Below are 27,478 nucleotides of genomic sequence, written 5' to 3' on the forward strand. Positions count from 1 at the left end.
GTACAAAGGATTTATATAGACATAGTTCTGTTCAAAGTGATCCATATACAAATTTGCGTAGGTAGGTGCAACGTTACTCCCCATAGCAGTACCTTGTACTTGTTTATAGAATTGGTCCTGAAACATGAAATAATTCTCCCTCAGGACCACCTCTAATAACGAGAGAAAAAAATCTTGTATTTGGTGGGGGTAATCATCGTGAATAACAAGCATCTCACGTATTGCACCTAACCCTGCATCATGCATAATGGATGTATAGAGACTCTGGATATCCATTGTTACCAGAATTGTCTCATTTTTTACCGTACACAAATCCAAAATATTTAACAGATGTGTTGTGTCCTTTAAAAAAGATTTTGTTTGTACCACATATGGTTGTAGAATTTTATCTAGATAAATGGATAACGGAGCCAAAACTGAATCATTAATAGACACTATCGGTCTACCAGGTGGAGAATTTAAATTTTTGTGAATTTTTGGTAACGTATACAATACTGGAGTTACTGGATATTTCTGTATAAGGTATTGTTGTAATTTATCATTTATTATTTCCCTTGCCTGCGCCTCCTGTACAATCCGTTCAATTCTCTTAGCTATTTTATGTAAGGGATCACTAGTTAACTTAAGATAGACATTTGTGTCTGCCAATTGCATTAATATTTCATTAATATAGTAGTCCTTATCCAACACTACCAGTGCACCTCCCTTATCAGCAGGTTTAAAAATTAGGTTTTTGTGTGACAACAGTTTCATAATACATCTTAGTAAATGGACCCGCACTCCTTCATTTTGGTGAAATAAATCGATGTGCTTTATGAACAAATTAATTCATCTCCAACATTTCGGTCCTCTCTGGGACCTTTTTCAAGGATTGAAAGGATCCTTGAAAAAGGTCCCAGAGAGGACCGAAACGTTGGAGATGAATGTGTGAATAAAACACATAGATTTATTTCACCAAAATGAAGGAGTGCGTATCTATATCTATATATAAGCAATGCAGGATGACGGCACACCAAGAAGTTACAGCAACACAAACGTTTTGAAGATAAAAAAGGAGGTTTATTGGACTGAACCAACGTTTCAGTTCCTCACAGGAACTTTCATCAGGGAGACTCCCACTAGTTTTGTTTAAAGGGTAAGGCATTCTTCAGTAGCAGTATGCACAAAATGTCTCTGTCTTAAATATATTGATAATGGGTTGAGTGCAGAGGAATCTTGTATTTGTCTATATGTATTTTGTGGTCACAGCCTCATTGCACCCCCGCCTAATGATTTTGAAAACTAGTGGTGAGCACAACTTTCCCTTGTTTGTTATAGTTCTACAAGAGCAGTGACCAGCTCCATGTTGTAGCTCCCACCCTCTCCAACTATAGTCAGGTGATCCCACTGGTGTCTAATAAAAGGGCAGCCAAGTTTGGGAGTTTTACTTTGAAAGCAGCTAGTAAGTTGCAGGTAAAACGTATTCGTCCCTTTTATAAAATGTATAATAAAACCATAGAATTCTTAATGAATCAGAAATTGAGCATAGGACTGGCCAGATATGGGATGACTTTGACGTAGTTGGCCAGCTTAAATATATTGCAATATATGGACAAACAATCCCTGTTTTGTTTAAAGGGTAAGGCATTCTTCAGTAGCAGTATGCACAAAATGTCTCTGTCTTAAATATATTGATAATGGGTTGAGTGCAGAGGAATCTTGTATTTGTCTATATGTATTTTGTGGTCACAGCCTCATTGCACCCCCGCCTAATGATTTTAAAAACTAGTGGTGAGCACAACTTTCCCTTGTTTGTTATATCTATATATCTATATATATATATATATATATATATATATATATATATTTATATATATATATATATATATACACACACAATAGTAGGGTATGCGCCAGTTTTTTTGTTTTATATATATATATATATATATATATATATATATATATATATATATATATATATATATATATATATATATATATATATATACACAATAGTAGGGTATGCGCCAGCACTCTCTTCAGCGTGTCAGTGGAAATCTCGGTGCTCGCTCCCTAGGAGACGCCGTCTCATCCCCTCGTATTATACACCATAGGAATGAATGAAGCAGCACTTGATTAATGCAAAAAGTGTATTAAAATTCAGTAAATCACAAAGCGACGTTTCGGACAAACTATGTGCCCTTTCTCAAGCCAAATGAACAACAACATTACACAGGTGAAACATATTTAAGACAATGGAAAGGAAATGACCTCATAGCTTGTATCACACTCAATTAGCATATATGCATTTATAAATACAAAAAGAGGTCATAATCTTTATTTAAACCAGCTGGATGTAAAGATTTGAGTTTATTAATCCACCACAACTCCCTTTTTTTAAATTTCAGCTTTCTATCTCCCCCTCTTTTTAACGGAGGTATCGTTTCTAGTATCATAAATTTTAATTGATCTGCAGTATGTCCCTTCTCTATAAAATGTTTTGATACAGGTAATGTAGTATTGCCTAGATTAATGCTTGAACGATGTTGAGAAATACGTGACTTTACCATCTGAGTAGTCTCACCTATATAAATGAGACTACATGGACATGTCAGTACATAGATTGCAAACTTAGAAAAACATGTGTAATGTCCCCATAACTGTACAACTTGTCCAGTGTGGGGATGAATAAATTCTTTACCCTTAAGGACATATGGACATTGTACACATCCCAAACAGGGAAACATCCCTTTTGACCTACCCCCCCAGAAGACGTGTGCCTCCCTGGATTTGGCTTTCAATATGGATGAGGTGTCCTGAGACCCAATGGTCTGACCCCTACAATATGAAATCAAAGGGGGTGCTTTAAATTCTTGTATCAATGGGTATGCATTCCGAAAAATATACCAATGTTTCTGCAAAATCTTACTGACCCCTCACTCCCTGTATGGAATTGGGTGACAAATGGTATACGATTAGGTTTCCTCACTCTTTTTCGAGGATGTCTAACCTTATACTGGGCCTGTTGTATTATTTTCTCCGGGTATCCACAGTTAATACGAGTTAATACGAGGAACTCAGTATTACCGGTCTCAAAACATTGTCTGGAAAAGGGTCATAGTGTAGAAGATCTTAGGTTTAGGGTGATACAACATGTCCCACAACCAAGGAGAGGGGGGACAGAATATTGTTGTTGAAAAGGTCGTAAGTACAATGGATTCACCGATTAAAGTCACTGAGTCCGAATGGGTTAAACAAGGATTTTGACTTACACCTGTTCATTTGAGATAGGCATTGACTGACCTGTTTATTTAGCGATAACAAAAATGTGTAATTTAATATATTGCTGCGAAGCTGGCTGATATGTATGCTGTATAGATAATAATATTATGTACCCTGTTTAAGACTAATGAATGTTCATTATATACATAAATCTTTAGGCACCGTAAATCGAGTATAGCCAATAACCAATATGGCATTTTTCACTTCAGTGGGTGGATACACGTGTGCCCGCTTCTGTGCCGCATTGACACTGGTTGCGTCAGAGTGACCGGTCACACTGGTTCCGCTATTTCAATGGTGACGATAGACTTCCGGGTCTCTTACTGACTCTATGCAATATGCACCAGGGACACGCTTGAGAAAGGGTGCAGGGGACCCTCGAAACATTGCGTGATGTCTCCGTGTAGATGAGTATACTTGAATTTGTTATGCTTTTATGATGGGACAATAAACGTTATGTTTTTACTAATTGGAGTGCGACTCTGCTGGAACATATATATGTTATGCATGGACTTACTCACCATGATTAAGGACGCACCATACATAACTTGTCATATGGACTAGGGGAGTGCATTACGAAAAGGTTGGACTTTTTGTATATATATATATATATATATATATATATATATATATATATATATATATATATATATATATATATTCTGTTTATTTAAAATCATAAGAAGTGTGCATATTACGTTAGGGTTGTTAGGTAGGTTGTGTGAAGGTTTACAAGTTGATCTGTTCTTTTCTTCTGGTTACCACCCACAGACCAATGGACAGAAAGAACGAATCAAACCATTGCAAAAAACTCGAGAAAACTCTTATTTTCTTCAAAATAATTAAGCCACACTTTTTCCTATAGTAACTCAATTCATCCATCTACCAATGAAATTTCCTTCTATTATAAGTTTAGTTTTCATTCAATCATGATTCCCAGATTTCTTCAGAATGCATTTGTTCTTGCAGCACAAGAAAAACTAGATTTCAACATTGCTACCTTTCACCAGAACTTATGTAAGGCTCAGTCTTTTTTCAACCTAATTTACTATGTTACTATGTTTCATTTTCATAAAAGTACATGTGATGTTTTATATTTTTAAAAATCATACATTTCATTAGCATTAGACAAGTGAGTTCTAAAGTATGCAAATGATACTTCTTCTATAGGTATTCGACCTGTTGTTAAATAGTGAATAAAACTGAAAGAAATATATGCCAGAGTAGTCGTTTAATGAAGATTTGCAATAACATTGAATGTTGACTCCTCTGCACTTACAGCTTACTCCTTGCTGTGATTCATGGAGAAAGCAATAATGTTTTATTTAATGTGGTTTGAAGTTCATCTGAACAGATTAAACAATGTGAAGCAAAACAAGGAATAAAATAAAGGGTTATGTTCTTTGGAGTTTAATGAGGTACATTAAAATCCCAGAGTTTTTTATTCAGAATATTTCTGAATAATGTTGTTTAATAGAATGTTTATACTATGTCAGAAGTGATTTTTTTAGCCTGTGCTCTTAATATTTAATAATATTTTATCTGAAAGAGTCTTGTGTTTGCAAACCATATTTCTAAATTGAACCTCTAATGCATCACTACTTTTTCCATTTATTTTAAAGTGGGTTAAACATCATATTAGTTCTAGTTAAAGCAGCTACTAGTCTAGCTTCCAAGTTTTGTAGTGGAAGCTTACCCATGAATGCTTCTCTTTTTAAAGTGGTAATAAAACTTGATAAATTGTATGTTTTGAAAGCCGTACTGAGCACTTTAGCCAAAAATACTGCAATTGCACAACTTGACTCATGGTCATCAGCTAAACCAAAATTTCTTGAATCCACACTTCTGAGTGGTGCTTCATTTTAACCCTTTTTAGAAGTTTTTGAAACCACAAATAAAATAATTTTCTCCAAAATAATATTTGCCATGTAAATTATGAAAGAGTATTAATAAAAAAAACTGTGACCCATGCAATGAAAACCTCTAAAAAATTTGAGTTTTTAGAACAATTATTGGAGAAAAAAATCCAAAAACCACTAAAGGTCTGAATGGCTAAAAAAAAGGTCCAATAGGATCAGCGCAGCTCCCATTGACTTTTATTGACTTCTATGGAACCTCAACTGCTTTTGCTTTTCGTGGTTTTTGCATGTCCTAAATCTCAAATTCTCAAGTTTTAGAGAACTAAAATAAGATTCTGCGAAATCCCAAAATAGTGGATTTGATGCATCCCTAGTGTCTGTGTATATGTGTGTGTGTGTGTGTATATATATATATATATATATATAATATATAATATATATATATATATATATATATATATATATATATATATATATATATATATATATATATATATATATAATAGAGGATCCGCACTCTCATTTTCATTTCAAAGTGATAGCTTTTATTTTCACATCACAATCCGACGTTTCGGTCCCTCCTGGGGACCCTTCTCAAGGATAATGTGCACAGACAGTGTAACCAATTAAATACCCTCCCCCTCCAGTGAATTTGGCGCCCTCCTGACGTAATAAGTCCATATATAGTCATTAGAATAAACATTTTTCTTCCTTTTGTTGAAGAACCTGTGTGTCCTTATTTTCTTGCACCACTAGGTGTCAGTGCTGAGCTTGTAAGTGTCCATAACCACATTTCCTATTACTTCCATAGGAAACATTGTTGCAAAGTGTAAGGTGTTACAAAAGAAACAAAAAATGTAAGAATATAAACATAAAAGAAACACATTACTCACAGGGTTGAGACATTTTCACACCTTATTTTGGCACTTTCCTGTGTGGTTAAGAGACACAATTAGTATCACCATTATATTTCGTTCAGTTTCAAGTTAGGAAACAATTAAGTTGTAGCTGCCCATTCAGTCCCTTAGGAATAACACAATCAAGTTCATATATCCAAAACGCCTCACGTTTTATATATATAAATTCAGAAAGTACCTGCACTCAATCCCTTCTGGTTTGTGGTGGGTGCTGGGTCAAGGTTATGACATATAATCTTCAAAAATGGATCCGCACTCCAAACAATTCAATCAAAGTGATTTTTATTGAATTATCACTCACGTGTCCAACGTTTCGGCCCACATTAGGGCCAATCTTAACAGGTTATCCGGTCTGGTTTTCACGAATTGTATGTGAAGGGTGGTTGATTTCCAGGCTTTGGCAATCGTTTGCTTGGCTGCGGAAAAAATATAAGTGACCAAGCGTCTGATGTACTATTTGTTACCCCCAGGTACTTGCTTGTTCAGTAGAGCTTCAGCAGAGTTCTTTTTGAGTGAGAGACCTGTTACACTAGTTATCAGCGAGTAAACTCTGATCCAAGAAACGTACTGCAACTGGGCAGTCCCACCACACATGCAAGAAAAAACCATTCTGATTACAAGCCCTGAAGCACAGCATGGAAGAGGTCGGGTACCATTGAGACAGTCTTTCAGGCACTAAGTACCATTGATGTAGGACCTTTTGGGAGGTCTCTTGTATTAATACATTAACAGAACATTTCACTGTGTCTCTAAATATTCCATAGTATACAAAAATTGGGAGTCCACATCTGATTTAAATTTAGTTAAGCCCAAGGGACTCGCCCCAGTTCACAGGCGATGAACATATAGAAAATTCCTTTTATCCAAAGATAGCTGTCCCAAGGCTTTTTTTCATAAAAATTTTTCCTGTCCTGTTTCCTTACTTTTATTAAGGGATGAGGTCTTTATGAGCAGTTGGAACAAGATTTTGTCAGACTGTTCATTCAGACTTATGGAATTAATGATTGAGCACAAAACAAATATACACAGGGATGTGAAAACTGAACTTAAAATGATTGAAAAGGATATAGAACAATAAAGAACACAGACACGGTTCGATAATATATACGAATCTATTAAAAACAATATTAAAAAACTGGAGAGTGACATAATGGAGAATAAGAGGAAAAAATACAACAGGGACAGCTTGGACTATATGAAGGACCAGGTGTATAACTGGGCAAGCAATAGACGAGAAAACAAGAGGGAGTATAACAGTCAACGCTCCATCTTAAAAAATACTAGTACCCAAAAAAGGTCAGTTTTTCTAGTGTGGATAGAGATTCTTTCGATGGTTCCCTTGCTGGCTCTTCCCCTATTTCTTCACAGAGTAACAGAAGCGAAAAAGCAAAGGATGTCTTTGTGGGGGAACAACATTTTTTAAAGAAAAGCAACACAGGGGCCGGACAATGGACACAGAAAAATGCGAACAGGGAACTGTGGAAACGGCATCCGGAAGAACTATCCAGGGAACATTAGGACAAGAACAGATACGTCCTGCGAAAGAAAAAATATTGAACTTATCATCAAGGGAGTTGACACCACTAGAAGTGCAAGTGTTAAACAAAGGACTTTCTTTTTCACCAGATAGAAATTTTACAATTTTTGATACGATAGTGGATGTGAATAATTTTGTACGTAGAGTTGTACTCAAAAAATATTTCTTACAATTAGGACAGGAAAATAACCCACTAATATCGGGAGAGAATAGTGTCCGACAGGGTGATGATATAGATAGGAGATTTAAAAATAAAAGTGACTTTTATCCAATACAAATGCGGGGCCCTTTAGTGGAGCAATTCCAGAGAAAAGTTGAGGAGGGCTTATGGGAACTTAATGAAAAAGTAAGGAAACAGGACAGCAGGCTAACCAATCTAAGTAGGAAAGAGAAACAGGCACTGAGAGCTTTAAAAAAAGATCAGAACATAATTATCAAAAATGCAGATAAAGGGGGCATGGTGGTAATACAGGATACTATAGTGTATAAAGCAGAGGCACTTAGGCAACTCAGTGATCAGGATGCATATGTTAGACTAAAAGGAAATCCTACAAGACATTTTCAGACAATATTGGAAGGACTTGTACAAAAGGGTGTAGAAGAGAAAGTAATTGATATGGTATTGCGGGATTATTTGGTCCCACAATCAATAACTATTCCCACTTTCTATCACCTTCCTAAAGTACATAAGAAGGAGAGACCACCTTTGGGGAGACCAATAATATCTGGTATTGGCTCCCTAAATGAACATCTCTCAGAGTGGGTGGATGCGTATCTTCAACCAATGGTAGTTCGATTAGAGAGTTATACTAGGGATACCACACACGTATTACAACGTTTAAGTGATACCGGATGGGCAGAGAATAATGCATGGGGAACACTGGATGTGGTTACCTTATATTCCTCGATACCACATGATAAAGGCATACAAGCGATCTGGTATCACTTAAATAAATACAGTGATTACTCAAGTGAACTTATACAGTTTCTGTTAGAGGCTGTTGGGTTCCTTTTGAAACATAATTATTTCACCTTTGATGCTATCTTCTACTTACAAAGGAGGGGGACAGCGATGGGAGCGAAATTCGCTCCCTCGTTTGCCAATTTATATATGGGGTGGTGGGAAGAAACCCATATTACTGCGAAACAGAGAGAACATCTAAAGTTGTACATGCGCTATATAGACGATCTTCTGTGTATATGGCAAGGGACTCAGGAAGAATTTGGTAATTTTGTGAAGGATATCAATAGAAATGACTTGAATTTGGGTTTTACTAGTCAATTTAGCCCAAACCAAATAGAATTCTTGGATGTGATGTTAACAGTAGAGGATCAGGCAATAAATACGAGCATTTTTCGTAAACCTTGTAGTGGCAATACTCTTTTGCATGCCTCTTCCTGTCACCCAAAAAAATTAATAGAAGGAATACCGGTGGGACAGTTTCTGAGGCTTCGAAGAAACTGCTCCACAAGTAAGGATTTTGGGAACCAGGCACAGGACATGCAGCAGAGATTTGATGAGAGAGGTTATAAACACAAAACTATACAGAAAGCTTTACGGAGGGCAAAAGGGAGTGTTAGAGAGGACTTGTTAAGGACTAAAATAAAGCAGAACAAGAGCTCTAACTGGTCAGATAAAGTAGTACTCACTACCAGATACAGTAAACAATTTTTTGAAATATCTAGGATTGTTAAAAAAAATTTGCCCATCCTTTATGGTGACGAGCACTTTTTCAGAGTACTGAATCCAGGAATCAATGTTATTCCCAAGCGAGCCCATACCCTGAAAGATATGCTATCACCCAGTCATTTTAAAAAGAGAGGCCAAGGACGAGACCTGGGGCCACTTACATCAATTGGTAACTACAGATGTGGGAGCCACAGATGCATAACATGTAGACATATGAAAGTATCAAAAAAATTTAAATCAACAGTGACAGGGAGGGAGTTTGACATTAAAGGTTATATCAATTGTAATACTACTTTTGTGATATATTTAATTACATGCCTTAAATGTCAAATGCAATATGTGGGATGTACGACTAGAAAACTGAAGGAAAGAGCAAGGGAACATATGAGCCAGATAAAAAACCCGCGAATGGCTGAAAAGAGCAATGTCACTAGACACTTTACTGCATGTAATGGAAGTGCCCTGGAATTTTTCAGTATTCAGGGGATAGAGAGAGTTAGATTGGGAGAGAGAGGAGGTGATCAGTTGAGCCTTTTAGAGAGGAGAGAAGTATTTTGGATATTCCATCTGGGCACACATTTGCTCTTAGGACTCAACCATGAATTCGATGTTACCTGCTATACTTGAAAGGGTTAACAAGGTTTAGGGGTTTAAGATGGGGTTATCTAGACTAAAGAGGAAGCCATTGATGGTTTATGAATAATAAGTGCAAAAGAAGTGAGTGCAATTGATTTTTGGTAATTACACTGTTTTGTTGTGATATATGCTGTACGTACTTTATAATTATTATTATATTTAAATAACATTTGAATTTACAAACAGTGATATATGTAAAGGAATACAAACACCTCATACAGGCAAGTTTGGTAAGCAATTAACAAAATAGGGTTAATCCCTCATAGAATTTGATTGGTTTTAAGGAAAATGGGAGGGATTGATAGGGTATAAATCCCGCAGAGGCTATGCTGTTTACAGATACACCTATGACTAAGCGCCGGATGGTGCGAAACGCGTAAGGTGGGCCTGGTGGGGTCTGTTTGTATTTGAATTTTAATGCTAATTTAATAAAGAAAAATTTTTATGAAAAAAGCCTTGGGACAGCTATCTTTGGATAAAAGGAATTTTCTAAATATTCCATTCCAAGTATCATCGTCAAAACACCTTTCGCAATACTTTTTCCCATTGTTTTGCAAATTTTAATGATTTAGTAGGTGTCATGTGAATCATGTTATCATATAGATAACATAATGACCCTTTATTAGGTAAAAGTTGTAAACATAACCTCTCAAAAGCAGTGTGAAGAGTGAACACAGACCCTTCATGTAGCGATTTTATATAGTGCGTAATTTGGCTGTAACATAGCCATTCAGTCTGAAGAGCTTTATAGGTGGTTTGTAAGTGTGGGAATGACACCATTTTGTTTGTCCGGGTGAGTGAATGTGTAGTGGTTAAATGGGACTGTTCCCACCAGGAGAAAGCTTGGGCCGACATACCAGGGGGAAAATCCACATTATTTAATAAACACATAGCAGGTTTATGAGGAGAAACTAAATTATATGACCCTTTTGCTTGGGACCAAATTTTCATAGAATGGGCTATTATTGGATTGCTATAAGATTTTACAGTAAAATTTGTGAACCAAAGGAGATTTCTCAAGTTGATTTCTGGCATGGAATCTTGTTCAATTTGAGCCCAGAGTATGGCTTCCTCATTTTGGTGCCAAGAAACTAGAAGGGCTAATTGTGCAGCTAGATAATAGCCTTTTAAATTAGGAATACCTAGGTCGCCTTTCTGGCGGTTACGACAGGCCATGATAAAGTTCAATCTAGCCCTCTTTCCATTCCAAACGAAATGGTTAAAGCCTTTATGCAGGGCTTCGAGTAAGCCTTTAGGGGGAGAAGTCGGTAGGGTGCGAAACAAATACAATAGCAAAGGGAGAGCAGTCATTTTTAGAGCAGTTACTCGTCCCAGCCATGAGAGATTCAGTTTTTCCCAAGATTTTATCATAGCATGTACTCTCTGGCCAGTTTCAGTATAATTGACCTGTGCCAGCATTGTGTATTCCGTGTGTATATTTGTACCTAAATATTTTATCGTTTTGGGTTGCCAGTGGAATTCGAAATTCATCTCTAGTAATTTCTTATAATGGTTTGGGAGATTAATCTTGAGTTGGGTTCACCTCCAGTCCTGAAAGGGTAGCGTATATTGATAACAATTCGTAGAGGTATGGCAGTGAAGTCAAAGGTTTGGACAAGGTGAGAACAATGTCATCCGCATATAAGGCACATTTATATTCTTTTTGTCCCACTTTTATACCCATTATTTTGTCATTGTTGCGAAGGGCTTGAGCCAGCGGTTCTATCGCTATGGCAAATAATAAGCTGGACAATGGGCACCCCTGTCTCGTTCCTCTTAGAATAGGGAATTCTGCTGAACTAAAGCCCAAATAGTTGACTTTTGCTTTAGGTGAATCATAAAGGGCCATAATTGTTTGGGAAAAGGCTTGGGGAAATTTATAAACTTACAAGACTTCTTGTAAGTAAGGCCAGGAGATGGTATCAAATGCCTTTTCTAGGTCAAGGGAGAGGAGCATGGAAGGAGTGGTATTACCTTTGGCTACGTGGATTAAGATTACAATTCTACGAATGTTGTCCGTGATCTGCCTGTTGGGAATAATACCAGATTCATCCTTGTGGATAAGGGTTTCAAATTTACATTTACCTAGCATGATGTAGTGAAGTATATTTTAAGCAGAAATAGGTAAAGTTGTATGTTCACTGAGGCCTGCCACAATCCTATGACATAAGATTTGATTTGATTCGCTGGAGGTAACATAGTAACATAGTAAGTAAGGTTGAAAAAAGACACATGTCCATCGAGTTCAACCTTTTTTTTTTTTTTTAACTTCCTGCCAGTTGATCCAGAGGAAGGCAAAAAACCCATCTGAAGGTCTTTGGTTATCTAGAAGTGGATTATTTATTCCTTCCACTCCTATCTCCAAACCTTTCCAGAAGGTAAATTCCTAATCACTGCAGTTTCCACTGGGTTAATATTTCAGCTACAGTTGCTTTAAAATGAACAACTCCAGAGTGAAAATAGCATTTGAATTTTATTATTTTTTTCTCTGCCTGTGTAATGCATATATTGTCCTGTGTTTATGATTTCACTAGTTCTATGTAGTATAGTTCATGAGACACTTTTTAACTGAGATTCAGCAATTACTTCTGGAGACATAATAAGGGTTATTTACAATAGAAAGTGCAATGTACAATTTTGGATGCAATTCACCAAAATTTATAGCTATAAAATTGTACCTAGAATATTTTCACCTGCTTGGCCAGTCTCATTTCCACAGATGTGACACTAGCAGTCAGCTAGAGACCCTTCCACTTTGTGTTTCATGGGTTCAGAACCCACCTCTTTCAGAGAAGTGGCCAAAGTTGACGTTTGTGAAAAAATACCTCCCAATACAATCAATGAAAAAAAAGGGTCTTGAGGGCCCAAAACATTGAATGTTTGGTATGTGTTTTTGGATAAATAAATATTTTTTTTGCATCAGTACAACTGACTTGGTGTGCTGCTGGTAACTGAGTGATATCACCTCCCTTTCCCCTTCAGCAGCCTAACAACAGAACAATGGGAAAGTAACCAGATAGCAGCTCCCTGACACAAGATAACAGCTCCCTGGTAGATCTATAAACAGCATTCAATAATAAAAATTTAGGTCCGACTGCGACATCTTCAGTTATATTGAGTAGGAAAAACAACAGCCTGCCAGAAAGTGTAGAAAATGCAACACCAGCTCTTTCTGAAATCACATGACCAGGTAAAATGACCTGAGATGGCAGCCTACACACAAATATTATAATTTAAAAAAATACACTTATTGGTTCAGGGATGAAATTTATATGGCAGAATGAATTATTTGCAGTGTAAACAGTGTAATTTAGAAATAAAAACAACACCATAAAAATCACGACAGAATCCCTATAAATATACAATTCAATTGACGTGATGCTATATAAATACAACTCAGTGATACTAAACGTAGTATCAGTCATTGCTCTTGCAATATAAATTTCCTGCACATAGAGCTTGGTAGTGTAACGTGGTTGCCCAGATGTGCCCCGGCACAGAACAATTGCCCCTGGGCAGCCAGTACAGTTAAATTCCTGTTTAATGGTGCAAAACACAGCACTATCAAGTGCAAGGTACACTAGTTTTGTATTTCTATCAAGTGCAAGGTACACTAGTATTGTATTTAACACATTCCATTGACTCTGCTGTATCCAGTGCCCACTTTTTAGTCTATACTTCAAAATGATGGACAAGCTAGGGGATGTGACATGGTATGTTTACATCCTGTCTAAATGCTATGCATGCAGTGCCAGTAACCACTGCCGGGCTGCAACACTTTGTGCTAAATTTGGTGAATGCACAGATTTAGATTTGGCTACAGGGGAACTAACTAGGTGGTAGAATCAAAGTGCAAAAAATGGGCGTAGTTCTTGTTTTTGTACCTTGTCACATAATAATACATAAAACCCAATATATCAATGCATGCTGGGATTTTTAGTCCAGCAACATAAGAGTAGAGTATGGTAGATCCCTGGTTCATATCATGAGCACTTAATAGTGTTTAGTATTGATAAAGAAACCAATTTTCAAACTTCAGGTCATGCATGCATATTCCCTGGTGCTCACAATCACATGTGGCCCCTCACCCTCCTATACTCCAGGAGATCTCTAGGGGGAAGCAGCAGCTCTGAGGTGTTGCTCCACACCTCCTTTCAACTATACTTAATTAGCTAATTACTTAGCTAGCTACTTAGTTTAGACAGCTGTAAACCCTTACATGGAGCAAGGAATGGAAGCCCACCCTGCACTCTTCCATCCACTCCAGGAAACCATAATCCAGTTTTTACTGAGCCGGTTAACACTTTAGACAGCTTTACTGGCTGCAGCAATACAGTTTTCCCAGGAGTTTATCATTTCAGCCCAATGCTGGTGAAACACACACAATATATTTAGACACCAATATCTTACAGTATTTTAAACATTGATATTTGCTGCAGTAAATGAAAGTAGATGCATAAAATGGTCTGACTTGTTGCATTTTAGCTCACATACAGCCTAAAAAGGTTGTTTTGAAGAAAGGAAAAAAAAAAAATCTGTTACTTATAGTTCCAGTGCTGCAGTGCAGCTATAATGCTATGATGCATAATCAAATTATGCTACCTAACTATAATTGCCACAAGGATACTTATTTATCTATATTTGGAACAGAGGCCTTGTTCATAGGCTATGACTGAAAGAATCAAAGGAGATTGTTGCAAGCAGAAAAGTAGTTACCAATAATTTAGCTTGTTGCATTCAAAACTTGTTTTTATATTGTATCTCAGGCTTTCATACTAGAACATCAAAGATATGTAAGGCACAGGGATTTATATATATATATATATATATATATATATATATATTTTTTTTTTATAACTTGTTTTTATTGCAAATGATAAAGTAAAATCACATGATATATTTGTACATGTTTCCATAAATCAAAGATTATAGTGATTATGACATCAAATATAAAACATTTTAATAACTTTTAGAACATTCAGCTCAGTTGTGGTTAAAAGCGTGGGGAAGTAGATCTATGAGGATTAATTTAGATAGGAGGTTAATAACCTGTTAATCTGGTGACTTCTGGGAGGTGCATTATCAGGTTGTAGTTGTAGTGCTGCTAGATATTGGGATGATTCCATGATCAAAGGGTGATCTTTCAAAGTTTCCATATCGTACCATGATGTATGTCTAAAGGTATAAATTGTGAGGTATTTGATTTGTTGTGGGAGGTGTGTTATGAAGGTTAACCAAGTATTGAAGAATTTTGATGTATTGTATTCTTTTCTAGTTATTGTTTCTAGCCAGTCCATATGGAAAATATGGTGTCGTTTTTAGTGATGGGCGAATTTGCCCAGTTTCGCTTCGCAGAAAAATTTGCAAATTTCGCGTCTAATTCGCAAAACGGCGAAAAATTCGCAAAACGGCGCCGGCGTCTCGTTCTTGACGCCGGCGCCCGTTTTTTCTGAAAAAATGTTTTGACGCCGGCGATTTTTTTCCCGCGAATTTTCGCGGTCGTTTTGCGAATTTATTCGCTGGCAGCGAATCACGCAAATTCGCCGCAAATTCGCGCCTGGCGAATAAATTCGCCCATCACTAGCCGTTTTTGTTTCACCAGTGTTAATGGTGGAGGTTCAGTGTGTAGCCATTGTTGCAGTATTGTTTTCCTGGCTGCTGCTGCCAGTCTCTCCATTTGGTGCCTTACAGTTTTTCTAATTTGTGTGCAAGAAATTGTGTTGCTGAATAATGCCCATTCAGCAACACAGGGGGGTTGGAGGGGTTTTCCAATCATCTGTGCACCGTATGAAATAACTTCCTTCCAAAACGTTTGCATTAACCCTTTCGCTGCCAGCCAATTTGGCCTAGTTGAAACTTCTATTGCCAGACCGTTTTTGAACATTTTTTGCTCTTTCACTTTAGGGGACTTGCCTGGGGGGGTCTTTTAGTTTACCCACGAAAACAAGGTATCGTTTTTCTCAGGACAACCTAAGCTTTCAAAATATGCTAGTATTTTGTTGTCATTCCACTCCAGTAAAAAGATATGGGGTTCTAAATGTATAAAAAAAAAAAAAAAACAGTTTCACATGATAAAAACACATATATCAGAAGCATAATTTATTTTATGCATGAGAACATGGCAGATTTGGAAAGTTCTGTGTCTCCTGAACGCGCCAATACCAAATATATATAGTTTTATGGAGATTTCTTACTTCTATAGATCAAAAACTTCGAAGCAGTAAACTACCAAATTTCCAAAGCACTGCTCTACAAAACTGCATACATCTGATTTCAAGACCAAACATTCCACTAACAGTAGGTTTACCCTAAAAAACTACCCCTTATTAGAAAGAACAGATTCTAACGAGTTCAAAATGGGTAAATATATATTTGTACTCCAAACTACCAAGTTGCAATTCTTTCCTAAAGTTAGCAGTTTTTATAAAAATGTGTTACATTTTTGAAAAATTACCTCAAAGTGTCCAGTCTACAGCATCGTATCTACCACATATCATTATATACCAAGATACAACACCCTAAATATGAAAGCCCAGGGTTCGCTGAACAGTTTGATGCCCAATATGCATAGGTACACCTAAGTATGTGGCGTATAGGGGCCCCAGAACGAAGACACCCCATATGAGTTATCAGTTCTGGAATTCCAAATACTGCAAAATCAGCACATTTACAGCATTTCTCAAGGGGCAAAAATACAAAAATGCATGTTCACCCCAGAAAACCATATATTTTTGGAAAGTACACATTCTGACGAATCTAATATGGGTATGCATGTCTTTCTACTCCAAAGTACCAAGCCGTAAAGCGTTCCTACATTTGGCAATTTTTATGACATTACCGAATATCATCTCAATATTGCAACTCTGAAGCATCGTATCTCCCACATATCATTATATACCAAGATAAAACACACTAAATATGAAAGCCCAGGGTTCACTGAACAGTTTGATGCCCAATATGCATAGGTACACCTAAGTATATGGCGTATCGGGGCCCCAAAACGAAGACACCCCATATGAGTTATCAGTTCTGGAATTCCAAATACTGCAAAATCAGCACATTTACAGCATTTCTCAAGGGGCAAAAGTACAAAAATGCATGTTCACCCCAGAAAACCATATATTTTTGGAAAGTACACATTCTGACGAATCTAATATGGGTATGCATGTCTTTCTACTCCAAAGTACCAAGCCGTAAAGCGCTCCTACATTTGCCAATTTTTATGACATTACCGAAAATCATCTCAATATTGCAACTCTGAAGCATCGTATCTTCCACATATCATTATATACCAAGATAAAACACACTAAATATGAAAGCCCAGGGTTCGCTGAACAGTTTGATGCCCAATATGCATAGGTACACCTAAGTATGTGGCGTATCGGGGCCCCAAAACGAAGACACCCCATGTGAGTTATCAGTTCTGGAATTCCAAATACTGCAGAAGCCACAAAAAAGAAAGCTCTCTGTTTGATTTCAAATTAAGCAGAGAAATCCCTGTCTAAGGCAGGATTTTTTGTTCTCATTTGGTGTGTGAAGGTGTTAGCTACTTGGTGTGTGAATTTTGGGAAGTTTTGAGTTGATTTACTTTATTTAAAATCGATTTTTATTTTGACCCAGAAGGTGAGTGATTGCTAGCCCAGTTTCCCTTCACTTCCTGTGGGCTACAAACTCACTGACAGATCCCCTACCCCTCCCCCACACCTGGGTGTCAGTTTCACTTGTTTTTTTGTATTTAGTTTCAGCTGAAATTTATCACTATTTGCACAGATTGTGTGTGTGCTTTTACTTTTATCCTTGTTTTGTAAGGAGAGAAAGCTAAAGGGAGAAGGATTTAAGAAAATAAAACATTTTCTAGTAGCAGTGCAACTCCCAGGCACCTGCTCTCGTTAACCCTCTCCCTGCTAAAGCTTCTCATTGTTGCATTTACTTTTGCTGATTCATAGAATTAAGCTTACTTTTTTGTGGATTGTTTTGTAAAATAATGGGAGGGAATAAAAAACAAAATTATAAAAAAATACCTCAAGCTCCTAAAGGAAAAGGAGCTGAAAAACCTGGCTGTAGCTATGCTAAAAAGCACCAGTCACAGCCTCTGTCAAAAAGCTCCACTGCTTCTGTTTCTGCTGCTGCAGCCAATGTGACCCCTGCTAAAAGTTTTGCACAGGCAGTGGCTATTGGCAACAACCCAAGCCAAGTCACTGCTGGGGTAGAGCAGCTTACAAGGAAGCATGGGGTTAGATGTCTAATGACAGGAGCTCATGGCATAGAGGCTTACATAAAAGCTGCAGCTGAAGTGGTGGGCCCATCTGTAATAGTGGCAGCAAGTAAAATGTATGGGAAAGCCATAATATTTGCCCGTACACTAACTGCAGTGCATACTCTAGTGCAGAGAGGCATCACAGTAGGGGGTGGTTATATCCCTGTAGAACCCCTAGAAGGATTAGGCATAAAGATAGTCTTATCTAATGTGCCCCCCTTCCTGCAAGACCACTTATTGCTACCCCACCTGCAAGCCCTCGGTGAAATAAAGTCAACTATTTCTAAACTTCCCTTGGGTTGCAAGGAGAGCAGATTGAGACATATCCTCTCTTTTAAAAGGCAGGTGCAATTACTTTTGCCTCGGGGTCAAGATACTATTGAGGGGTCCTTTGGTGTTCCATTTGAGGGGGTGCTCTATAAAATTTTTTACTGCACTGAAGAAGTGAGGTGCTTCCTTTGCAAGACCCTGGGGCACACTCGCCAGAGTTGCCCCAAAGGGCATATTAAGACCACAGTCCCTGTTCCTGCCCCCAGTACCTCTAATGCAACAGCATACCCTGCCACATCTATTGCTGCAGGCTCCTCAAAGGAGAAATCCCCTTCAGTAAAGAACCTCAAGGGGGTTGTTACACAACCCACCTCTGAAACCTCCAAACCTCCTCCTTCTTCACTCAAGTTATCTAAGGCTACAGCCTGCATTTCAAGTTCAGCAAAAGAGAAGGGGGGGAGGAATGTCAATGCATCCCTTAGTGCTGCAGTTGTTCTTGCCAAAAACCAACGTAACCCTGTTATTAACACTCCTAAGGGTGTGGGGGTGCCGGTGGTTGTAACACCTGTCGTGGTGGGAGCAGAGAGTAGCATTTCCTCTTCAAATGACAAGAAAAGAAGAGGAAATTTAAATCCAACAGGCTGATACCTGAGGAATGGGTTTCAGTGGTCAATGATGGAGCACCCCCATCCAAGGGCAAAAAGGGCAGCAAAACATCTGTTCCTCATGTGGTGATATTGTCTAGTCCAACTGTTGGATGCAATAAACTGGTGCCAGACCATGCACCTATAGACCCAGTTGGGGAAGAGGAGGGGATTATGGGTCTCCCCACAGAGTCAGGGGTGCTGCATCTGTCTCCAACAGGGGATCTTCCCCTGGAGTATAACGGGACAGCTAATGAAACCCCTGCAGAGTGGGCCGTAAGTGTCCCTGAGGTGCTGAGCTTTGGGAACTACAACCAGCCTCAGTGTTTAGTGCCTCAGGGTATTTCACTCCAAGAAATGGAGAACATTGGGACAACCCCCATACAGGATCCTGCAGACAATGCTGCGAGGGAGGATAATGAGGCTAGAGTTGTAAATATGGAGGATAGCCAGACAGACTCTGTAAGGTCTACTGTGCATGTTAAGATCTCTCCTCCTTTCTCTTCCACTGACCCCAATGTTATTGCCATTCAGGAGGCACAGGAGGCAGTGGAAAGGGCAGAGGTTGCCCATCGAGCCTCTAAAGCTCCTGTTGTTAAGGAACCAATTCCATCTGCTACCCCTGAGCCAAACACCTCCAGTGGTGTTCCAAGCAAAATCCAAGTATTATCTGAGCCGTTGCTGGGTCTCCAGATAGCAGGTGCTTCTGATCCTTCTCCTGCGACTTCTTGTGTAGATATTATCAAAGCTCCAGTGGAGAGGGGAAATTATCAATCCCTTAGCCAAGAAGAGTTCATGGATGAGGGGGACATCGAAGAGGAGGTTGACACAGTTGTGACAAATCCTTCTACCCCAATCATCCCAGCTGAGGATCTCAAGATGTTTCTTGAGAGCACCCTTGGTGTTAAATTGGAGAAGAAGCTACATATGGCTCTAGAGAAGTGGCATGATTTGACTTTGGTGATCAGTTCTGTGAGACAATACATCAAGGTCATAAAAGAGGCCAAAAACTATGGAACTGCAGAATATCTCCGTAGTGTTAAGTTCCACAAAAAGTGTTTGTCTCACCAGGCCTCTGTGAGGGCTAAAGCATTTACTAACACACAATAATGGCTCTAAGTATAAGCACTCTTAATACAAATGGCTGTCGGGAGCCTTTAGAATGTTTCAGGTACTCTCCTTTCTACGCCAAGGAGGGTACTCTGTGAGTTTCCTTCAAGAGACCCATATCACTCAGGAGCTTGAAGCGACCTGGCATCTGGAATGGAAGGGTAGAATCTTTTTTAATCACCTCACATGGACGTCATGTGGGGTGGTGACCTTGTTCTCAGAATCCTTCCAGCCAGAGGTACTGAGTGTTAATTCTGTCATCCCAGGCCGTCTGTTACATCTCCGGGTCCGGGAGTCTAGTGGAACATACAATCTGATAAACTTGTATGCCCCAACTACTGGACCAGAGAGAAAGTATTTTTTTGAAAGTTTATCAGCCTATATGGAGACAATTGACTCAGATGAAGCCGTGATTATAGGGGGTGATTTCAATTACACCCTTGAGGCTCGGGACCGGAATGTTCCCCAGAAAAGGGATTCATCTGAGTCAGCTTTGCGGGAACTCATTGCCCATTTCTCCTTGGTAGACATCTGGAGAGAACAACACCCAGAAACCGATGCTTTCACCTATGTTAGGGTGAGGGATGGCCATGTGTCTCAGTCCCGGATTGATAGGCTTTATATATCTAGCCATATTATGTCACGAGTTCGGTCCAGTAATATTAGCTTGGCACCTTTCTCGGACCACAATTGTGCTTCTTTGATAGTGGCAGTTGCACCATCTCTGCCCAAAGCAGCCTATTGGCACTTTAATAACAGCTTATTAAAGGATGAAGGGTTTGCAAAGGCAGTCCGGGAAATGTGGACAGACTGGAAGGGTTATCAGGATGAATTTGCCACACTGAGTCAATGGTGGGATGTAGGCAAGGTTCACCTAAAGCTCTTGTGTCAAGAGTATACAAAATGTTTGAGCAGACAGAAAAATGCAGAGATTGAGGCTCTGAATAGGGAGGTGCTTGATCTTGAGCAAAGGCTGTCAGGCTCTGAAGACCAAGCCATACAGTGTGAATATGTAGAAAAGAAAGAGACTCTGCGTAACATGGAACATCGACAGGCTCGTGGTGCTTATGTACGAAGCCGAATGCAGTTACTCTGCGATATGGATCGTGGCTCACGATTCTTCTATGCTCTGGAGAAGAAGAAGGGGAATCGAAAACAAATAACATGCCTTCTTGCGGAGGATGGCACCCCCTTGAAGATCCGGAGGCTATCCGGGACAGAGCCCGGTCCTTCTATCAGAACCTTTTTTCTCCTGATCCCATCTCTCCAGATGCCTGTAGGGAGCTATGGAATGGGCTTCCAGAGGTCAGCGAAGGGAGAAGAGAGAGGTTGGAAAAACCAATCACTCTGAATGAACTCTCTCAAGCACTCCACTTAATGCCCCATAATAAATCTCCAGGGCTAGATGGATTGACTGTAGAGTTCTTCCAGTTCCTCTGGGATACTCTGGGACATGATTTCCATAGGGTTCTAAATGAGGCCCTCAAGACCGGTGAGATGCCACTTTCGTGTCGTCGAGCAGTGTTATCACTGCTACCTAAGAAGGGGGATCTCCGCCTTATTAAGAATTGGAGACCGGTCTCATTGCTCAGCACAGACTATAAAATTGTAGCCAAAGCTATATCACTCAGGCTCAAGTCTGTGCTGGCAGAGGTGGTTCATCCTGACCAGTCCTATACAGTCCCCGGCCGGACAATTTTTGACAATGTCTTTCTGGTTCGGGATTTACTACATTTTGCCCGGAAGGCTGGTCTATCTCTCGCTTTTCTCTCCCTGGATCAAGAGAAGGCATTTGACAGAGTAGATCACCAATATCTTTTAGGCACTCTGCAAGCCTATAGCTTTGGCCCACAGTTTGTGAGCTATCTAAAAACACTGTACACCTCTGCAGAGTGTCTTGTTAAAATCAACTGGTCTCTGACTGCACCTCTGGCCTTCAAACGAGGAGTTCGACAAGGATGCCCTTTGTCGGGACAGCTGTATGCACTGGCCATTGAGCCTTTCCTGTGTCTACTAAGGAAGAGGCTTACAGGACTGGTGCTCAGGGAACCTGACATGAGGGTAGTTCTTTCAGCATATGCTGATGATGTCATCCTTGTGGCCCAGGACCTAGTTGATCTTGAGCGAGCACAAGAATGCCAAGAGGTTTACGCTGCTGCCTCATCAGCTCGGATCAACTGGACCAAGAGCTCAGGCCTTCTGGAAGGTCCTCTACATGTAGATTCTTTGCCTTCTGCTTTTCGCGACATCTCGTGGGAGACTAAAGTCATCAAATATTTAGGTGTCTATCTGTCAGCTGAAGAGCGTCCTGTTCCACAGAATTTTATTGAACTTGAGGAGCATGTTCTTACCCGCCTGGGAAAGTGGAAGGGTCTTGCTAAAATGCTTTCTATGAGGGGGAGGGCTTTGGTGATTAACCAGCTGGTAGCCTCTCAACTCTGGTATAGGCTGACATGTCTTAGCCCAACCCAAGAATTCATTGCTAAAATCCAGAGAAGGTTGCTGGACTTTCTCTGGATGGGAAAGCACTGGGTCTCGGCAGGTGTTTCAAGCCTACCCTTGAGAGAGGGAGGACAGGGAGTTGTATGCATACGCTCTCAAGTACATACTTTCCGTCTCCAGCAGATACAGAGATACTTGTATGCAGATCCTTCTCCACAGTGGTGTACCCTAGCATCCAGCTTTTATCATCAGGTACGCAACATGGGGTATGACCGGCAATTGTTTGTCATCGAACCTGAAGGATTCATAAGAAGCCTCTCACCATTGCCGGCTTATTACCAAGAGACTCTAAAGACCTGGAGCATGGTGACTGTGCTAAGGCAAGGAGGCATTCAGGGGGAGGACATTCTAACTGAGCCCATACTTTACAATCCATCTTTAAAGACTAGGATGTTGGAGTCCACCAGCATCCGTCACCGCCTTTGCAGGGCTCAGCTAACCAGAGTTGGGGATTTCCTGGATTTCGAGAGGTCAGATTGGGTGGAAGCTCGGGCAGTTATGCCACGCATGGGGTACCTTACCACTAGAGTTCCACATCGTCTGCTCCAGGAGATCAAGAATAACCTCTCTCCTGACTCTCACTCATTTATTGATGGGGTTTTACGTGGTGGAGAACCACATCCACCTTGGAACTCTCCACCTCCAGCCATAAAAATAGCACCCAAGACCCGTCAATCCCCTGACACACCTCCTTCTCCCAACTTGAGCCAGTTGGAGAATTTTACCTCAACGTGCTTTTATGACATGACAAGAAAGCTATTGTACTCCCTCATGCTCCACACTGTACACTTTCTTGCTCTTGTCTCCCGCTATGATACCATCTGGAGGCGGGTGTTTAATGAGGGTGAGAAACCCCAGTGGCGAGCCCTTTATTCCAGCCTGGTGCCTAGACCCACTGGAGACTTGAGTTGGAGAGTGCTCCATGGTGCTTTGAGCACAGGAGAGTACCTGGTCCATTTTACAGACTCCACAGCTGCTTGCCCATTCTGTGGCAAAAGGGAGTCTGTGTTTCATGCTTATTTTTCGTGTGCTAGACTGCAACCTCTTTTGGCTCTTTTGAGGAAACTTCATCTGCAGTTCTGGTTACATTTTTCCCCTCACGTTTTTATTTTTGGACGCCCAGTATCCCGGGACAATCGAGAGAAAGACCTTCTCTTCAACTTGCTCCTAGCTTTAGCCAAACTAACCATTCATAAGTCTAGAATGCAATGTTTGGAGGGTGGGAATCCTCTACCGGTAGAGGCTTTGTTCCGGGTGCTGGTGCGTTCCCGCATCCGAGCAGAGTACACCCAGGCAGTGTTCACTGGCCGGTTGAGTGAATTTGCTGACCAGTGGGCAATAGATGGGTTGCTTTGCTCAGTATCCCCAGATTTGGTTTCTGTTAAGACAACTCTCACACTTCATATTTAAGTGCACTTTAATTTAAGTGACAGATCTATTATATTCATCATCAACATCTCCTTTGAGGTGTAATTCATTTTGGTGAGCAATCACTCACCTGCAATTTGAATAATATTCCAAATACTGCAAAATCAGCACATTTACAGCATTTCTCAAGGGGCAAAAATACAAAAATGCATGTTCACCCCAGAAAACCATATATTTTTGGAAAGTACACATTCTGACGAATCTAATATGGGTATGCATGTCTTTCTACTCCAAAGTACCAAGCCGTAAAGCGCTCCTACATTTGCCAATTTTTATGACATTACCGAAAATCATCTCAATATTGCAATTCTGAAGCATCGTATCTCCCACATATCATTATATACCAAGGTAAAACACACTAAATATGAAAGCCCAGGGTTCGCTGAACAGTTTGATGCCCAATATGCATAGGTACACCTAAGTATGTGGCATATAGGGGCCCCAGAACGAAGACACCCCATATGAGTTATCAGTTCTGGAATTCCAAATACTGCAAAATCAGCACATTTACAGCATTTCTCAAGGGGCAAAAATACAAAAATGCATGTTCACCCCAGAAAACCATATATTTTTGGAAAGTACACATTCTGACGAATCTAAAATGGGTATGCATGTCTTTCTACTCCAAATTACCAAGCAGCAAAGCTTTCCTACATTTCGCAGTTTTTATGACATTTACAAAAATCTCCTCAATACTCCAACTCTAAAGCATTGTATCTCCTACATATCATTATATACCAAGATAAAACTCCCTAAACTTGAAAGTCTGGGTCCGCTGAACAGTATGATACCCAATATGCATAGGTACACCTAAGTATGTGGCATATAGGGGCCCCAGAAAGAAGACACCCCGTACGAGTTCTGTAATTCCAGATACTTCAAAATCAGCACATATACAGGATTTTGTGACAGGCAAAGGTACAAAAAATTACGTTCACCCCAGAAAACCATATATTTTTGGAAAGTACACATTCTACCGAATAAAAATTTGCTAAAACTGTCTTTCTACTCCAAACGTACATACTGCAAAGCAATGCTAAATGCAGTGGTTTTTATGATATTTCTGAAAATCGCCTAAAAATATTGCAGTTGGTCGCACTTATCCAACCCAATTTCTTACATACAAATGGAAAACACCCTAAATATTGACTTCAAGAGTCTACTGAACAGTTTGATGCCCAATATGCATAGATATACCAAAGCAGAGGGGCACATGCGGACCCCAAATGAAAACAGTGCATAAGAACTTTCTCGGCTGTCAATTCGCCTTCTGTGAACATAGCACACTGACTGCATATAATGTGCTGTAAGACCCCCTAACAGTACAAAAACCCCCCAAAACTATATATTTTTGGAAAGTACACATTCTGCCGAATAAAAATTTGCTAAAACTGTCTTTCTACTCCAAACGTACATACTGCAAAGCAACGTTAAAGGCAGCGGTTTTTATGATATTTCTGAAAATTGCCTAAAAATATTGCAGTTGGTTGCATTTATCTCACCCAATTTCTTACATACAATTAGAAAATACCATAAATATTGACGCCAAGGGTCTACTGAACAGTATGATGCCCAATATGCATAGATATACCAAAGCAGGTGGGCACGTGCGGACCCCAAATGAAAACAGTGCATAAGAATTTTCTCGGCTGTCAATTCGCCTTCTGTGAACATAGCACTCTGACTGCATATAATGTGCTGTAAGACCCCCATACAGTACAAAGACCCCCAAAACAATATATTTTTGGAAAGTACACATCCTGCCAGATAAAAATTTGCTAAAACTGTCTTTCTACTCCAAACGTACATACTGCAAAGCAACGCTAAAGGCAGCGGTTTTTATGATATTTCTGAAAATCGCCTATAAATATTGCAGTTGGTCGCACTTATCTCACCCAATTTCTTACATACAAATGGAAAACACCCTAAATATTGATGTCAAGGGTCTACTGAACAGTATGATGCCCAATATGCATAGATATACCAAAGCAGGTGGGCATGTGCGGACCCCAAATGAAAACAGTGCATAAGAATTTTCTCGGCTGTCAATTCGCCTTCTGTGAACATAGCACACTGACTGCATATAATGTGCTGTAAGACTCCCTAACAGTACAAAGACCCCCCAAAACCATATATTTTTGGAAAGTACACATTGTGCCGAATAAAAATTAGCTAAAACTGTCTTTCTACTCCAAACGTACATACTGCAAAGCAACGCTAAAGGCAGCAGTTTTTATGATATTTCTGAAAATCGCCTAAAAATATTGCAGTTGGTCGCATTTATCTCACCCAATTTCTTACATACAATTAGAAAACACCATAAATATTGACGCCAAGGGTCTACTGAACAGTATGATGCCCAATATGCATAGATATACCAAAGCAGGTGGGCACGTGCGGACCCCAAATGAAAACAGTGCATAAGAATTTTCTCGGCTGTCAATTCGCCTTCTGTGAACATAGCACACTGACTGCATATAATGTGCCGTAAGACCCCCTAACAGTACAAAGACCCCCCAAAACCATATATTTTTGGAAAGTATACATTCTGCCGAATAAAAATTTGCTAAAACTGTCTTTCTACTCCAAACGTACATACTGCAAAGCAACACTAAAGGCAGCAGTTTTTATGATATTTCTGAAAATCGCCTAAAAATATTGCAGTTGGTCGCATTTATCTCACCCAATTTCTTACATACAATTAGAAAACACCATAAATATTGACGCCAAGGGTCTACTGAACAGTTTGATGCCCATTATGCATAGATATACCAAAGCAGGTGGGCACGTGCGGACCCCAAATGAAAATAGTGCATAAGAATTTTCTCGGCTGTCAATTCGCCTTCTGTGAACATAGCATACTGACTGCATATAATGTGCCGTAAGACCCCCTAACAGTACAAAGACCCCCCAAAACCATATATTTTTGGAAAGTACACATTCTGACGAACACAGAATTGCTAAAAATGTGTTTCTACCCCAAATGATCAAAGTGTAAGCGATGCTAAAAAATGACACAAGGAAAAACAATGCAAGCATAAAACTGCAATAAAAATCACAAAAAATCAAATACAATTAGGAAAATCAACGAAATAACAAAATGACAGCGTGGTTAGTGGTCAGAATGCTTGATCCAGTAGTCACGCTATGAAATCTAACGTTTTTTGGGGAAATAACAAGAGGGAAACTTGAAAATGAAGAGCTAAAAAAAAAAAAAAGTACAAAAAACCCCTATAAGTGTGTGTTTGTGTATGCATGGATTTACAGCTCTAAAAAGTGTATACATTTGTGCATATGTGTATGTGAGTGTGTAAATAAGTGCCAAAGTGTGAAAAATCAAAAAAATCAGAAAAGTCAGAAAAGTAAA

The sequence above is a fragment of the Xenopus laevis genome, chromosome 1L (genome assembly GCF_017654675.1).
Source record: "Xenopus laevis strain J_2021 chromosome 1L, Xenopus_laevis_v10.1, whole genome shotgun sequence".
In the NCBI taxonomy this organism is placed as follows: domain Eukaryota; kingdom Metazoa; phylum Chordata; class Amphibia; order Anura; family Pipidae; genus Xenopus; species Xenopus laevis.